Raw genomic sequence first — 18908 nt, 5'->3', positions numbered from 1 at the left:
GGATCTCATTAGCACAGCCTCAGCTCCCTCTAAACAGCCTGGTTTGCATATTGAAGCAATTGAATGTGAATGGAGATTTTTTTTTCTTTGTTTGTTTCTTTTTTTTTTTAGGAAAAGAGGAGGAGGAAGAGAAGGACTCGCAGCCAGCAGTCGCTATGCCCTGACTGACATTTCTATCTGGGCTCTTGTGTTTACAAGAGAATAGTGAAGCTGCTCCAAAGCCCCTACCGGGCCTGATTATTATGCAGAGGCTTCTTAAATTATATATAATTGATATCCATTTTCCCTCCAGCTAGCCAATGGCAGCTCTCAAGAGTAATGCTAATTCTCACGCAGTTCACCAATCAAGCAAATACAGAAAATTGCTATCTTTCGCTCTGTGTAATCATTATTTAAAAGTCCTCAAACTGACATTTCTTCGTTTCTTTCTCTCTTTTTATCAGAAGCACAAATGAATATAGTGTGGTTGTTTTATTAGTTATGCCAGGTAGGAATCACCGGATCAAAGAAAAGTAAAGTGGAGAGAGGAAAATTAAGAAGTGTTGAAAGAAAGAAAGAAAGACACATTCAGGTTTATAGTGACTCTCGCGTAGGGGCGTGCAATGTATTTATGTATGCACTTAAAGACAAGAACAGTCAAGAGGTAGCTAGTGGAAATTTGGCAAGGCATTTGTTTCTTGCTGGGGAATCATCCTCTTTCTAGCTTCTCAGGAAAAAGAATAAATGCATTTTTGACTAGCAGGTGCAGGTGAAAATGCAAAAGTAACATGTATGCATGGCAGTTCTAGATATGTAATTGAATTTGGTGGGATTCAACAAATATGTAAAACTTTCCTTCTCCATTTAAAAATTATGACTTTTATACACACTATTTGTTTTGTGGCAATGTTGACATAATCTAGCAAGGTAGCAATAGCACTTAGACTTATATAACACTTCATAGTGCTTTATAGCACTCTGTAAGCATGCTTTAAAAATGCTGTTTACAAAGTCATGATATTCTCCCCAACATCCCAGTTCTTATTATACTGATCTTAGAAGGATGAAAGGCTGAGTCAACCTTGAGGGGGTCAGGATCAAACTCCTGGCAGTGGGCAGAGTTATCTTGCATTCTAACCACTGCACCACCATATCTTGTGTTATCTATTTTTGAAGCCTGAATATTTTGCAGTCATAGAAAAGTAGGAATGCAGAAGAATTGTGAAAGACGTTGGCAATGAATGTTGTCAAGAGAACAGATCTGTGCTCAGGCCACAAGCTGGTTCCAGTCAGTGTTGGTAGAAGGAGGGGAAATTTTCACCTCTAGTCATGTTTTACATGGGATGACTCAGGTCTCTGAACTTTCCCATTTCCTGTTTAACATCTACGCTAGACCAATGGATTCAGTATTGTCAGTGTGGATAATAATCAGTTATGCGTTTCAATCCCTGGCTGGGCACGCAATGCCTTTCAGATGCTGACTCAGTGCCTGGAACCTATAGGATCTGGATGGGAAGGAACTGGCTTACAGTCAATCATCACAAGATGGAATAGACATCCAATGGATTGTCATCCTTGACTCCCAATAGGGTGAAGCTCCCCCATGCAGAGTTGGTGTGCAATTTGGGGGTCCTATTGGACTTGTGGCTCTTGACCAAGAACAGGGAGTAGCCATAGATAGATTGCACAGATTTGTCTTATGCTTCGATTGCACCCTTTCCAAGACCAGGAGGCCTTAATCACTTATCAGTTGGATTACTATAATGCACTCTACATGGGGTTGTCCTTGAAGATTATTTGGCAGTTGCAATTTGTCCAACCTGTGCAGCAACATGTGTATAGTTGTAAACATTTCACGCTTTGCCTTTCTGCTGCATGAGCACAACTGGCTTCCAGTTGCTTTCTGGGTACAGTTCAAAGCCCTGTTGATCACTTCTAAAGTCCTAAATGGCATGGGGCCAGATCATCAGCCATTAGGTCAGATATGGTAGAATTGCACCAAACAGCTTCCCTTAAACGTTGCCATCTGTGGGTCTCAAAGATGCCTTAAATCAAGATTATAGAGTGAGCTGTTTCCCTTAAATCATGCTGGTCCTGTGGCCAGACCTAGGGAGGTCCAGCAAGTAAGGTTGAGTGAGTGAGGTTTATTTGACTGAGCCTTTGGTAGATTCTCAACCTAATGGAACATCCTGGAAGAGCAACTCAACTGCACAACCCTCTTGAAAATACTTTGATAAAGTGAAATCAAATATATTGACAAGTACCATAATGGTCTCAAATAACCTAAGGCAACAGTAACTTTATGGTACAGGGAAATATTATTTGACTATGATTATTTGACAGAATAAATAAAATATATCTAAAAATACTATTAAAATTATATAATTAATTTGATTAAACAATAATTTTATTTAGTTATACAATTTTAAGAGCCAGTGATTAAGGTATCAATCAAGAAACCAGAGGACTGTGAATTGTAGTCCCATCTTAGATACAAAGTCAGCTGGGTGACCTTGAGCCAAGCATGCTTTCTAAGCCCTAGGAAGGAAGCAATGGCAAACTACTTCTAGAAATTTTTACCAAAAAAAACCACCATCAGGTTCTTTCTCTGTGAATCAGATATGACTGAATAGAAGACAACAAAATATAACTTTATAATGACCCAGATATAGTGTATTACTATTGTTGATAGTTCAGATAGAATTACATGGCATAAATGTCTTTTTTACCAGGCATACAGTTTTCTAGCAAAGGAAGAAATTGTATTTTCTGCAAATAAAATTGCTCTATAACCAAAACAAAACAGTGAGGAAAACAGCAATTTAATATGTTCAGAATTAATAAAGCAGCTATTTAATACATTCAGCATTGAGTTACCCTATTCTTAAGGTGACCAACTTTTTTACAATGAAAAGGAGGACAAAACACGTTCTATTCTCCAATTCTGCTATAAAGCTAAATAACTGCTGAAACTACATCTTAATCATTATGATTATAAATGCATAAATAAATCACTTAATTATTGTGATCTTAGACACAGTGTTTTCTTGGATACATCCTAAAAGCTTGTTCAAAATCAACCAGTAGTTTGGTGCCTAAGATAGAATCTAAACAGTCTCCCAATCCTACATGAGACTTAAATCAATGCATATACTATAATCAGCAACCCCAGGTACTACTCCTATGCTCTTAATAGCAATAGCACGTAGACTTATATACTGCTTCACAGTGCTTAAAGCCCTCTCTAAGTGGCTTTACAGAGTCAGCATATTACCCCCAACAATCTGGGTCCTCATTTTACCCACCTCGGAAGGCTGGAAGGCTGAGTCAATCTTGAGCCTGGTAAGATTTGAACTGTCAAATTTTGGGCAGCTGGTAGTCAGCAGAAGTAGCCTGCAGTACTGCATTCTAACCGTCACAGCTCTTAAATTTGTTTTCCCTGTAGAATTAGCATGAACAATCCTAAAACCAATAATATCAGATCATCAAATTACAATTCTTAAAATGCTTGGGGGAAATGCATCATAGTTTAATTAACATAAAACCAATAAGTATTGTAGCATGGAGGCATTCTCCAGACATATGGATTAATTCCTAGAATTCTCACTAATGGCCATGCTGGCGGGGAGGGGGGGGTCTCTGGGAATTTGTGACCCATTTCAGAAGAAGTCTAGGAAAACTGTAGTAGCAGAATCCAAAGCTAAGAATTCTGGTTTCTCCTCCTCTTCATATTTTCTTCTTCTCTTTATAACATAGTAATTTTAAAATATGATTTTTTCATTCATTCCTTTACATTATTAAAAAAAAAAAGTTGAAAGGTTGTTTTTGTGATGTTTTAAGCCAGCAAGATGTTTTCAAAGGTGATGTTACTTGTCTTTTTTCCCAAATGTGCTAACATTCATTTGTGGCTTTCACAGAGATTGTGTCATAGGCAAATTTGACAGACTGCTCAAACCCATTCACTAATCCTCAGAATTATCTAACCTCCAGTTGCATTTCATTTTCAACCCATTCCCAGAAGAGCATTTTAAAAAATCTATTTCACTGCACATACAGGGCAGGAAGGTTGACAACATTTTAAAAATTGCAACCATTACAGGACAGCCTGTAAGTTTATATGAAGATGTGCAATTAAACATTTTCACAGGAAGTAATTAATGAATTACTTAATTTAGTAAATTTATATAATCGCCCACCTAATTGAATGTAACTATGGACAACCAACAATAATTAAAATAATGCAATAACTATTAAAATAATTAAACATAAATAGAAAACTGCAAGAGAGTAGCAATCACCTAAAAACAACACAGCTGCTTGTACATTGTACGTTATGCTTGTACAATGTGTCTATAGAATGCAAAAGCCTGACTTTACCTTCCATTAACCACAAACCAAAACCTTTACTATGGTGGCATGAAGCCAGGTCAGATAACTGCCCTTTCCCATGAAGGCACCGCCCAGCTAAACGTTGTAGCATTTGCTGTTCATCCTACTGGTGCATCAGAAGTGGAGTGAGCAGCTTCAAAAAGGTGGTTTGCTCGATGAAGCAGTTGACACATTTATTGAAGTAGGCCCCCACCAGCTGCAAAAGTCAAAGTGATGTTCCAGCTGACAAGTGGGTCCTTTGGACTTTTGGGCAAGGTGAAGCTTCCAATCAAAGCACATCAATCTCACCTCAATGATTCAGCAAGGCAAAGGACTTCAATAGAAGATGAAATGTCTGACAGAAACAGAGTGGCACTTCAAACTTTTCTACCATCCCTTCTTATGACTAGTATCTACAGGGCTGCAGTGATGTGCTTTGTTCCCTATTATTGGGGGAAGGACTATAGATATCAGCTCTGCCTATTATATCATACATTCCAACACAACCATTGCCTGAACATTGAACTTAGCTGAATCTCTACACAAAAAAGAGATATTAATACAAAGAGATGCTAAGCACAATCTGGTTAGATGCCCATTTCGTATCTCTGTTGCCTGCATATACTGTATGTCAACCCTACGAGGAAGATTAAGAAACCAAAGTAATGCATGATGATAATACTGCTTTTACTACAAGGTTATACTGACAGAATTTTGCACATCTGCAAAGGCACTTCCCCCATAATGGGCTGTAAGAATAACCTTGAGGAACAAGAGAAAGAGATGCAAACCAAACAATAGTCAAATAAGAGAAATCTGACTCAGTAGCAGAACTGTAATTTGAGGAAAAGTTTCAGACTTAACCTTTCCTAGTTCTCTTGTAGATACAGGCAGGGAGAGGGAAAGCATTTCCAGACTTGCAAGATTCCGTTGTTCCAACCCTATAATAAAAGTAGTATTACTATTCATAATTTTGATTTCCCACTCTGGTCTATCTTGGAAGGCTGACACCCACTGCCTTCCTTTATCTTCATGAGAATGAGGAAAGAGATCTTTTTGAGATGCTTTCTCAGGTTACAATTCTGGCCTGGACTCAGATCTGATTATTGCACTTGTGTTTTGGTTGTTGGGCTGCTCCAGTTGTGTTGAGTTTGTAGCCAAGGCACCTTTTACTATTAGTACTACTTTTTTTGGGGGGGGGGTTGCCACAACTGTTCCATTTCTATTTGCAGGTCTTTGAATTTTGCTATCTTCTCCAGTTCCTTCTCTTCTATTCTATTGTCTCCAGGTACTGCCATATCCACTATCCAAATTTTATTATCTTTTTTATCGACAATTGTTAAATCTAGCATGTTATATGGCAGATCCCTGCCTGTTTGATTTTAAAAGCCCAGGAGCATTTTAGCTTTGTTTTCTGTTATTTTTCTCTGTTTTATGTTCCAATACATATGGTCCAACTTATAAGTTGTTGTTGTTGTTGTTGTTGTTGTTGTTGTTGTCGTCGTCATGGTTGTTATACATACAGTAATGCATATTGTTTGTATTATACATAATACATACATTACACGTTATTAAGATATTATTAGTCATATGTGTGTGTGTGTGTGTGTGTGTGTGTGTGTGTGTGTGTGTGACTAATTACTTGTCCATGTGCACACCTATGGAAAAACTCATACCTGCAGAAGCGAAAATGGAGGAGACAGCACAAGAAATCAAAAGGGAAAACCAAAACAAGGGGTTATTTAATAATAGATATATTATTTGGAACCAGTGTCTACCTGAATATGTAGGGTACAAAGTTTACAAATGCCTCACTGGTCACCTCTTCTAGAAAGATGCTTATTTATTTGCTGCCTGTCTTTTTCAGTTGATACTTAGACTCAGGGCTTTTTTTTTTTTTTTTTTTTTTTGAGTAGCTGCTTCCGTGATTGCACATGGATGGTACTGGACTCACAAATGAAGCAACAGCATGAAAAATGACCGCGGGACATGATTATAGTGAGAAATAATTGAAGGTGCTGAAAGCTCTAGGCCAGAATAAATTTCAGCCTGCCACTCATACTCTACGCACTGTGTGTATCTTCATTACCATTCATTGGTACACACCCAAAGTTTGCAGCAAACATCAGGAAGTCTCACCAGCAGACAGGTAACAGAGACCAAACAGTTGAGAGCCAGTCTGCCAGAATAAATGTTTAATGACTCAATAAAGAAGCAGAAAAGGGAGCTGGGGGTGCAGGGAGAGATGATTGCTGCTCCTGTGTGAGGTCAATCCAATTCTAGTTTGCAATTTGATGACAGAAACCAGCCATAAAGCCAGTCTTTCCTCTATTATGCAAGCACTGTGCTTATGTTCTCCTGCAGTCTATTGGATTGACAGTGGAGAAGTACCCAGTGCTACAAACACCGGATTTTTTTAAAAAAATGTAGCTGCCAATAGATACAAAACCAACATAGCAACAAGGGCCATCAGACCACACAGAAGTGCACTTCATCCAAAACATTTTAGCACAGAAATTGTAAAGATGTTATCGCTCACCTCCTTGATCTCCAATGATGAAGATGTCTCAGTCTAAGATAATTATGATAGCTGATATATATCAGGGGAAATCTGCAATTCCCGAATAAATTCATCATTTCTAAAATGCAATGCACAAATTGGGACATAATAACCAAAGTGCAATCTAACCAACCCAGAATAGACAGGAAAGAAGTTGAATCAGAAATCTAAAAGCATGCCACATTTAAAAGCTGAGTGGGGCAACCTCAAAACCAGCTAGGAACAAATCTTTAATTCAACAATAGACCAGCTGTTCCAACCAAGAAAAAATAAGCTGCATTTCCTTTCATTCAGTGTCAGAAGTCAATGTATGGAAACTATCTTGATCACTACTGGTTTTGCTAAAGTTTTCATTCACTCTCTTTCAAGGGATACTATTAAGAATTGCCAGCTACTGGCTTGAATTTATGAAGTCCATTTCCCATTCTTGGGCCACTGATGGAAGAAAAGAAGGCTCTTGTCAGCCTTTTGCACAATGTTGTAGGAGGCCAGTGGTGCAAAGAATTTAGAATACTTTATTGACCAAGTGTGATTAGACACACAAGGAATTTGTCTCCGTTGCAAAAATTCCCCATAAGCATACAAAACAACAGAATAATCATAATATAATACCAATAAGAATGGGTAGTAGAGAAGATAAAGGAAATAATAATATGACAGCCATAAATGGGTAAAGGTAAAGGTTCCCCTCGCACATGCATGCTTGTTATTCCCACCTCTATGGGGCAGTGCTCATCTCCGCTTAAAAGCCAGTGCTGTCCGAAGACATCTCCGTGGTCATGTGGCCAGCATGACTAAATGCCGAAGGCACCCGGAACACTGCTACCTTTCTTATTTTTCTACTTGCTTTTTATGTGCTTTTGAACTGCTAGGTTGGCAGAAGCTGGGACAAGTAATGGGAGCTCACTCCGTTATGCGGTGCTAAGGATTCGAACCTTTCTGATAGACAAGCTCAGTGTCCTAGCCACTGAGCCACCGTGTCCCTACATGGGTATACAACAATAATGTGAGGATTAGCCATTTAGCAGAGTGATAGCATGAGCAAAAAAACTGTCCCTGTTCTAATTGTTTTTGCATGCAATGTCCTATAGCAGTGTTCCAAGAGTTGAAATCGTTTATGTCCAGCATGTGAAGGATCTATAGATATTTTCTCAGCCCTCTTTAGGACCGTTACAATATATGGCTCTTCAGTGGAAGGCAGGCTGGTTACAATTGTTCTTTCTGCTCTTCTAACTCTCTGTTTGAGTCCATACCTGTCCTGTTTAGTTACTGTACCAAACCAGGCAGTTATAGAAATACAACTGACAGATTCAATAATTCCTCTGTAGAATTGTTATCAGCAGCTCTTTGGGCAATCTGAGCTTTCTGAGTTGGCGCAGGAAGAACATTCTTTGTTATGCTTTTTTAATGATGGTTCTAATGTTAGGTGTCCATTTCAAAATCCTGGGAGATTATAGAATCCAGAAACCTGAAGGATTTTACTGTGCTGTCAAATGCAGTAAGATGCTAGAGTAGGAGAGCTTTTCTCCTAATCTACTCTCATCTCTAATACAACAGTTTTCAAATTCGGTTTCTTTAATTTCTTGGAAAGAGTTCAAGTGCTACAACTTTGTTTTCAAAGCAGTAGATGTCAATAAAAACAGTTATGGATGGCATTCCTCAAGAGTATTAGATGTCACTTATCTATCCATCCTGGCAGGTATGAAAACTATGGATGCTTCTTATATTTTGTTTAGGGCTGTCTTTTCAACACTGCAGTATTTCAGAGATAAGACTTAGATTTAGAGCTTCTTTAAGGGTCTGGAATCTGGAAAGGGTACTGGAACCATTTACTTCATCCTAGAGCCTTGAAAATTTTGTCCAAAGCCAAATTTAAGTCATATGTCCTTAGGAAGTGGCATTGCCAGAGAATGCATATTCCTAATTCTGAACCTTTGAAAATGAACTTGATGGGAAGGTAATAACAATTCCAAAAATGCTGAACTCCGTTCCTCCAAAAAATTCATTTGGGTATTTTATTTATTATTATTTTGAGTTTTAAGAAAACAGCATGAACTCTTTGATTTTATGATGCCTTATCTTCAGTTTTTAACTCCTGCTGTAACCTGCAATATTTCTGGCCTTTCTGTATTGCTCTTGTAATCATTTAATTGACATCTCCTATCTCTTTTTATCTCATATTTTTAATTATGTTTTGACTACATTGCAGTCCTATCTCAAAGCTTAAAAGCAGACATGTTTAAAATGTGATAAATATCCACCTAACAATGATGGAATACATTTTAACAGCCCACAAAGAAGTCATGAAGAGCATTTGAGAAGCGAAGTATAGAAGTTAGAGTCAAGGAACCATATAACCTTATATGGAGGGTTGGCAATCCTTGGGTTCATCACTCATCAGGATATTCATTGTTGTCAGAGCAGAAAGCAACTCAACTGTTTCAGCTACTGAAGTCTTTACACATATTGCCAGGGACAAGAAAGGAAGAAGTAGAATTCCTCACTTGGAGGCATGCTAAATCAGGAGTTTGCTTTCTGAAGAACCTTTGAGCTTTATTTGGGACTGTGAATACTTCAAAGAGGAACTGGCTTCTCCATTAGCTCTACCTATTTCATCACAGAGAACAATAATCTATAGGTAATGTAATGTAATGAGAAAGGCAGGGCTAGATGAATCAAAAGCTGGAATTAAGATTGCCTGGAGAAATATCAACAACCTCAGATATGCAGATGATACCACTCTAATGGCAAGAAAGCAAAGAAACTTAAGAGCCTCTTGATGTGGGTGAAGAAGGAGAGTGCAAAAGTTGGCTTGAAACTCATCATTAAGAAAACTAAGATGATGGCATTCAGTCCTCTCAATTCCTGGCAAATAGATGGGGAAGAAATGGAGGTAGTGACAGATTTTATTTTCCTGGGCTCCAAGAACACCACAGATGGGGACTGCAGCCAAGAAATTAAAAGATGCTTGCTCCTGGGGAGGAAAGCTGTGGCAAATATAGACAGCATACCAAAAAGCAGAGAAATCACCCTGCCAACAAAAGTGTGTTTAGTCAAGGCTATGGTTTTCTCAATTGCAATGGATGGCTGTGAAAGTTGGACCATAAGAAAGGCTGAGCGCCAAAGAATTGAGGCATTTGAACTATGGTGCTGGAGAAGACTCATGTGAGTCCCTTGGATTGCAAGGCAATCAGACTAATTAATCTTAGACGAGATCAACCCTGACTGCTCTTTAGACGGCCAGATCCTGAAGATGAAACATAAATACTTTGGCCACCTAATAAGAAGGAAGGATTCACTGGCAAAGAGCCTAATCCTGGGAAAGATTGAGAGCAAAAGAAGAAGGGGACAACAGAGTATGAGGTGGATGGATGCAGTCACTAAATCAATAGGCGTGAGCTTAAATGGACTCCAGAGGATGGTAGAGGATAGGAAGACCTGAAGGAATATTGTCCATAGGGTCACAATAGGTCAGACATGACTTCACAACTAACAACAAATGTAGCTTTGATAGCCACTTTCAGAGTCTTTGTTAAGGTATCAGGCTGGAAATTGGGAGTTTGTCACTCCCACCTTAAGCATCAACTCAGCTGTGTGACCTTGAGCTGGTCATTTCCTCTCAACCCTAGAAAGGAAGCAATGGCAAACTATTTATGAAAAACTTTTCCAAAAAACCTGCAAAGACTCGTCCAGGCAGAGTCAGACATAATTGAATGGGGTGAAGAGAATATAGCTTTGAACATCTGAACAATCCCATTGATAATCTGAGCCTCCCAAATTATTTGTACCTGAAGAGTGAACTGATAGTCATAAGGCTAGCCAGTGATTTTATTTCTGATTTCATAAGGCTAGCCAGGATGAACAAAAGCTACGTCATACTGGTTCTAAAATTGGCTAGCTTCTCCATCTTTATTGTTAGAAAACTCAAATTAGCCATGTTAAACATCTCAGTTAAAGGTTTCAAGAACCAGTGTGGTGTTAAAGGTGCTGAACCTGGACTTGGTAGATCCAAGGTTCAAGTAACATGAAAAATATCTGGCTAACACTGGTCATTCTTTCTTGACACCACTTACCTCACAATGTTGTTATGATATAAAAAAGCATCCTTTTTATTGATTCTTGTGTAAGCTGCTGATGAAAAGATGGGCTATTGATCAGTAGTGGGATTCAAAAAAAATTACTACCAGTTCTGTGGGTGTGGCTTGGTGGCATGGTGTTGCTTTGTGGGCATGGTTTTGTGGACGTACTTTGTGGGCATGGCTTTGTGGGTGTGGCTTTATAGGCATGGCAGGAGAAGGATACTACAAAATCCCCATTCCCTACCCACCCTACTAACCTGCTTTCCAACTCCGTTCTCCTGTTCAGGGTAACACAAGAAGATCAGCTGGAAGTCTAGGAGGCAGCGGAGGCGGGGCCAGACTATTTGCTGGTTCTCCAAACTACCCAAAAGTTCCACTGCCAGTTCTCCAGAACCTGTCAGAACTGGCTGAATACCACCTTTGCTATTGATCCAAATAAACAAATCAGTTTAATTGTTATGCGCATTATCTAAAGAGATATTGTGGTTCCACTTCTTATTTCCACCAACCGTAGGTCCCCTGAGGTGTATAGTACATGTGCTTTTTTTAAACTCATAACTCTTTTTTTCAAAGGTATATCCTAGCCCACACAGTCTCATCTTCAAAATCAGCCATAGGTGTTCGGCAAGGTTATGAAATATACACTGCAATTTATGCCAAGCAGGAAACCGAGGTATGATACAGAAATTAATGGATGAGGTGTAATCAAAATACTATTTTATATATATTCTTGCATTTCAGGAATATCTTCTACCCAGCCATGTATTTGTGTTCTTGTTTCCCTTTTGATGTATTTGTTCTTAAAAATAACCTGAATTAATTTAGCAGATCTGGATAGTTGGAAAAGGTTCTTTTCTGATTCTCAAAGACATGCATGATTTGGCTTGCATCCTGTTGATATTTAAATGGTTTCAAACTTCAAGAGGAAGCTTGACAGCTTACTGTACTGTGATCAATGGCCTAAGTGTGTGCTCCAGCATGCACAGTGGAATTGGCTTAGATTGTTGGCCCAGGTGGATCTCGCTTGTGGATTCTTTGCTCCCAATCCAGCTAAAGAGGAAAAACAGATGAGAACCTAGAAACCAGGAATGTATTTTCAAATATTTCCATATTTACATAGAAGTAAGCCTTCTTGTGTCTAATAAGGACAAGACAGTACCCAACACCACTGAAAGTTTTACCACAAGAAGTCTACTGCAAAGCTAAATGAGCAATCTCAATAAATTGAGAAGGAAAGAAAGAAAGAAGGAATGAAAGAGTGGAAGAGAGGGCAGGAGAAGAGAAAGAAAGTAAAAGAAGGAAGGAAGGAAGGAAGGAAGGAAGGAAGGAAGGAAGGAAGGAAGGAAGGAAATGAAACCACTACCACAAAAGAATGGCTAATCTTACTTTTCCTTCTATACTTTCACCCCAAATTCAAATTACCTAGGTAGTTTGAAAGGATTGAACAGCTTTTATTGCATTGCTATGTACAATTGTTTATATTGCCAAAGAAGGTTTTTTTTATGCTGAACATTGGGATAGAAATAATTATATGTAAATAAATAATATATAGAATGTTATAAAATCCCAAAGTACTTATTGAAGAGGCAACTAGACTTTCTGGTTTTTCTTTGCAGATGTTTCACTTCTCATCCAAGAAGCTTCTTCAGCTCTTCAAAGAAATATCAGAAAGTCCAGTTGCCTCTTCAAAAAGCCCTTTTGGGACAAAGATGATCTAGATTACTGTGAATCTCCATAGATATTTAGTAATATTATAAAATGAAAACAATTCACATTAGCTTAATCTGGTACTTGAAAATGACAAAGCATTTAAATCAAAGGCTTCATAGAAAAGGGAAGTTTTGAGGAATGAGCTGAAGGAAGGAAGAGAGCTTGCAAATTTCTGGAAAAAAAATCTGGGCATAAAAAGCTAAAAAGGATTGCAGAATTATAGGAGGACGGTTATTTTTGGTGTGCTAAAATAAGTGGAAATAAAAGATCAAACACCATGGAAGAAGGATATTATGACTAAGGAGTCAAGATGGAAGTGAAATAAGAATGGGAAATTATAAAGATAAAGAGGTGGAGTTTTCTGGAATCCGGAATAATAATTTAAGGAGACAGGCAGGCTTCAGAATAGTAGCAGGTGGACACAGAACTGAAGCCACAGAATAAAATGCAAGAAAAGGAAAACTGTAGTGGCCATCACAGCTGGTTACTTGGAAGTAAATGTGACTTTTTGCTGAAGGGGCGAAGAGTACAGATGATTTTTGTTTTGGACAAGAAACTTAAGAAAAACTTTTAAGTGATTGATTGGTGGACTACAGTAAGTAGAAAGGGGCAAATACATCAAAGATATAGTAAAGGCATTGTATTCGGTTCATGTGATTAAGTCAATGGATATAGTGACTAGACAAACAAAATATGGGATTGGATGAAAATTGAACTCCATTCTTTGACATATTAGATATAAAATACAATAATATATGCAGGAGAAATAAATCTGACATCACTACAATATATGTGGTTATGAAACTCATGAGAGCAGATGAGATCACTTTCAGATCATTTAAGATATATGTTATTCCCATTGATACTATTTCTCCGATGATCATTTATACTGAGGATATATAGGGATAAACTTAAACTACATTTAAGTTTTGTGTGCATCGATACTTTGTTTATATATCAAAATGGTGAACCAGCAAGACCTGATTTGTGGATCAAAAAATAAGTGAATGATCCTGTTAGATATTAACATATATCTCAGCAAGTCTCCTCTCTGGTCCGCTGCTACAGCGGGAAACAGGTATCGCTCTGATTGGTCGAGAGGCGTACCCGATCCCTATAAAAGGGGAACCCTCCGGCCACAGAGCAAGCTGGATCACTACTACTACTAATAAAGAGCTGTTAAGTCACTTCGTGTCCGCAGTCTGTTCTCTCGTTGCCCAGATCTAACATTGGCGACGAGGGTGGGATCGAGAGACAGATAGGACGAAGAACGCTACTTCAGAATCTCCGGATTTGATCCAGCCCAGGAATTCGGCAGAAATTCCGGCAGCCATCTCAGGACACCGCAGCGCGGCAAATTCAAACAAGAAAAGATGGCGATGCACACTCCCCCCGCTCCATTCGACCCAGCGAACGACGAATGGGAAGCATTCATGATTAGTTTCGAATGTTTTCTCGAAGCGAACGAATACACGGGGATAACCGACGCCCGAAAGAAAAACATCTTCCTCGGCTACTGTGGAAAAGAGGTCTTCAACACGGCCAGAGACCTCACCGCACCTACTCCGATACAAGCGGTATCATGGACGGCGTTGCAACAGGCTCTACAGACTCATTACGCGCCAAAACCTTCCCGCCACGTTTCCCATCAGGAATTCAACACGCGGAACCAGAAGGCGGGAGAATCAATCAACCAATATGTTGCAGCCCTGCGTAAAGCAGCAACTCACTGCGAGTTCAGGGATCTGGACGAGCATATCCTGGCACAATTTGTTTGTGGGTTAAGAGACATTTCACTACAAAAGAAGCTGTTGGCAAACCCAAATTTAACCCTACAGATAGCACTCAACGAAGCAAGGGCATCAGAGTCAGCGGAGAAATCATCGGTGACCATACAATGCGGTTTCAGCGTAAGCCAGCCAGCACCCAGGCACACCAGAGTTCACTAAGAGGACACCAACCCCGACTACGAGGATCCCGAGTTCGAGGACAGTCACCTGATGCGGAGCAGTCACATGAGGCCTGGGGGGAGACCCGGATTCCGTTTGCCGCCCTGCGCAAGCTGCGGAGGGAATCACCCCCAGTCTACCTGTAGGTTCAGGAACGTTGTTTGTTCGCACTGCAACAAACTTGGGCACATCGCACGAGTGTGCCGGAGCGAAGTCCCTGCCTCACGGCAGCCACCTATGTACCGCCAACAGAAGCCCAACCCAGGGGCTTGGCGAAATCAAAAAGGGCGCCCAGAGAGAAATCCACAAGTGTTTACCCAGAGAGAAAATCCCCAAAGAGCTGAGCGAGCGTATTCCCAGAGAGATTACACACAAAGAGCTGAGAGAGCGTTCTATCAAGACGCTCAACGAGAGTATTTTCAGGATACAGATGCTGAGATAGAGTTGACCCAGAGAGAGGAATTGCGAACGTATCTCACCACAATAAGTCAGGTCCGCACCAAGCGGCCTAAAAAGCTGAAAGTCACAGTCCTCTTGGAGGGCTCACCTTGCGAGCTGGAAGTCGACACAGGATCATCCCTGACGATCATTTCATGGGCATCCATGAAACAGGCTATCCCTAGCCTCAAAAAGAGCCAACTGCGCGTTCCAGACATCCTGCTTCGAGACTACCAGGGGAACCGGGTCCCCATCGTGGGCCAAGGCACATTCCAGATCCGTTTCAAGGACATCGTAGCCCAGCTGCCTGTGACCATCGCCAGCGCACCGTTACAGAACCTTCAAGGACTAGATTGGTTTGAAGCCTTGGGGCTAGAAGTCACCGGAATCAACGCCGTGGAGAACAGCAGCGCTGAGCAGATCTTTAAGGAGTTCGAGGATGTGTTCAGCCCCGGTCTTGGTAAGTATGTGGGTAAACCAATCTCATTCAATTTAGACCCCAAAGTGGCGCCAATCCGACTTAAACCGAGACGAGTGCCTTTTGCACTCCGCCCAAAAATAGACAAAGAGATAGATAAGTTAGTGGAGCAAGGAATCCTTGAGCCGGTGGATCACGCGCGTTGGGAAACTCCCATCGTGACCCCAGTCAAGCCAGACGGGTCAGTCCGCATCTGCGCGGACTATAAATGCACAATTAATGTCGCGCTACAACAAAGCGCATATCCTGTGCCAGTAGTACAGCACTTATTGCACTCGTTGGGGCCAGGAAAGATATTTGCTAAATTAGACATGGCACAAGCTTACCAGCAGTTGCCCGTGGATAGCACCACAGCGGAGGCCCAAACTATAGTGACGCATAGAGGGGCATTCAAATGCAACCGGCTACAATTCGGTGTGAGCATTGCTCCAGGTTTGTTCCAGAGCGTCATGGAACGACTTTTGCAAGGGATACCGGGAGTCGTCCCCTATTTCGACGACATCTTGGTGTCCGCTGCAAACGAGGAGCAATTAAATAAAAGAGTCAGAACTGTTTGGGCCAGAATCAGAGAGAAGGGTCTCCGCCTTAAAAAGGAAAAATGCCAAATTAACGTGCCTAGCGTAGAATTCCTGGGATATAGAATCGATGGTCAGGGAATACACCCCACTTCAAAGAAAATTAAGGCAATCCAGGACGCCCCCACACCACGTAATCAGACCGAGCTGCAGGCCTTCCTCGGACTACTTAATTTCTACAGCGTTTTTCTGAGACAGAAGGCGAACGTTGCTGAGCCATTACATCGACTACTCCAGAGGAACGCAACATGGAGATGGGGACGATCCGAAGCAGCAGCCTTCGCCGCAGTAAAGCACCTGCTCACCACTGACTCACTGCTAGTCCAATACAGCCAGACGCTCCCTCTGGTATTGACCTGCGACGCATCACCATTTGGAGTTGGCGCAGTCCTCAGCCACAGGATGCCAAACGGGAACGAAGCACCCATCGCATTCTACTCCAGGACTCTTTCATCGGCCGAGAGGAATTACAGCCAGATGGACAGGGAAGCGTTAGCTGCTGTAGCTGGAGTAAAACGTTTCCACGAATACCACAACGGCCGCGATTTTGAACTGATTACAGATCACAAGCCGCTGTTGGGACTTTTGGCGGGAAACCGCCCCACTCCAGTCTCCCTTTCTCCACGCATGACCAGGTGGACTGTTTTCCTGGCCGCATACTCATACAAGCTGATACATCGACCGGGCTCCACTCTAGGACACGCAGACGCACTCAGCCGTTGCCCACTACCGGACCTTTTGCCAGACCCCACTCCCGAAGTACCGGTACTGCTCATTGACTGTTTGGACTCAGGACCGGTTTCTTCCTGCGACGTTGCGAGGTTCTCTTCCAAAGACAATATAAGAAAGCAAGTTCAAACTTGGGTTTGGAGGGGGTGGCCGAAGGGAAATGTGGGCCCGGAATTCAAAATGTTTTGGTCAAAAAGAGATGAACTCTCAGTGTTACAAGGTTGTTTATTGTGGGGGGATCGAGTTGTTATTCCTTATGCTTTACGTAGAAATGTGTTAGATGCGTTACATGTTGGGCATCCGGGGATCGTTAGGATGAAGGCTTTAGCGAGAAGTTACGTTTGGTGGCCAAACATGGACAAAGAGATAGAGGAGTGGGTGGCCACTTGCGATCCATGCCAAGAATCGAGACCAGCACCCCCGGAAGCACCCGCCACAGAATGGGAAAAGCCGAAAGCACCCTGGTCGAGAATACACATCGACTTCGCAGGGCCAGTTCAAGGTCAGACTTTCCTTATAGTTGTGGATGCATACTCCAAATGGCTACAAGTAGTCCTAATGACTTCAACCACGGCAGAGGCAGTCATTAAGGTTCTACGGCGACTTTTCGCCACTCATGGCCTGCCCGACCTCCTGGTATCCGATAACGGGCCCCAATTCACGGCCATGCAATTCGAAACGTACTTAGCAGGTCAGGGAATTCGGCATGCCCTCGTCGCGCCATTCCATCCGGCATCAAATGGACAGGCGGAGAGAATGGTGCGATCCACAAAAGAGGCCCTCGCTAGGATGGGTCCAGGTGATTGGCAAACACGCATTGACCATACCTCCTAATTCAGCACATTACCCCCAGCGCAACGACGGGTAGGAGCCCCGCTAAAATGCTCATGGGCCGCCGTCTACGGTCTCACCTGGACCGTCTTCACCCCAATTACTCTGCCACAGCACCCCCAGACTCCACAAGCAAAATTTGGAGTTTTAGCATAGGGGATTCAGTATACGCCCACAACTATGCAGGGGGAACATTGTGGATGCCGGCAAAGGTCATTGGCATCAAGGGTCCACGATCATATCTGTTAGAACTGGAAGATGGGCGGAACTGGAAAAGGCACATCGATCAACTTCGGGGTCGCCTGGCGCACTCAGACCTACGACCCGAGAACGAGAGCTACCTACCATTGCAAAGTCAGCCACTCGAGAGCCCCAACACAGAGAACTACGACACCTGCGAGCCCAGGACAGAACAAGAGGTCGAGCGCGAAACGGAACAACCCCCAAGCAACGTAAGCGAGCAGACCCCCGAACGCCAAAGCAACAAAAGCCTGCAAACCCCAGAACTCGAAACAAAGAAAGCAACTAATCCTGCAACTACTTCGGACCAACCCGAACTGTGACGCTCCTCCCGAGTAAGGCAAACGCCAACATACCTTAAGGACTACATAACTAACCACAATGTTCCGTCTAAGAGGGGAGGGGTGTTAGATATTAACATATATCGCAGCAAGTCTCCTCTCTGGTCCGCTGCTACAGCGGGAAACAGGTATCGCTCTGATTGGTCGAGAGGCGTACCCGATCCCTATAAAAGGGGAACCCTCCTGCCACAGAGCAAGCTGGATCACTACTACTACTAATAAAGAGCTGTTAAGTCACTTCGTGTCCACAGTCTGTTCTCTTGTTGCCCAGATCTAACAGATCCATGACAATGAACCAATGCATTTCATAAGAGAAAGGTTGACAAACTGTTTAAGGGTTACTCAAAGGGAAATCACTATCATGTTGGCATTTCCCAGAACGTGTGAGAATGTGTTCTTCAATATCAGAAGTTTGATTACAGATTAACAGAGTTGGAAGGGACCTTGTAGGTCATCTACAAGGTCAACCCCCTGCCCAATCAGGAGATCCTACACCATTTCTGACAAATGGCAGTCCAATCTCTTTTTGAAAGCCTCCATTTATGAAGCTCCCACAACTTCTGAAAACAAAGATATTCCATTGGTTGATTGTTTTCACTGGCAGAAAATTTCTTCTTATTTCCAGGTTGAA

Source organism: Natrix helvetica (assembly GCF_964273705.1).
Source record: "Natrix helvetica genome assembly, chromosome: Z".
In the NCBI taxonomy this organism is placed as follows: domain Eukaryota; kingdom Metazoa; phylum Chordata; class Lepidosauria; order Squamata; family Natricidae; genus Natrix; species Natrix helvetica.
This window is presented reverse-complemented; position numbering follows the sequence as displayed.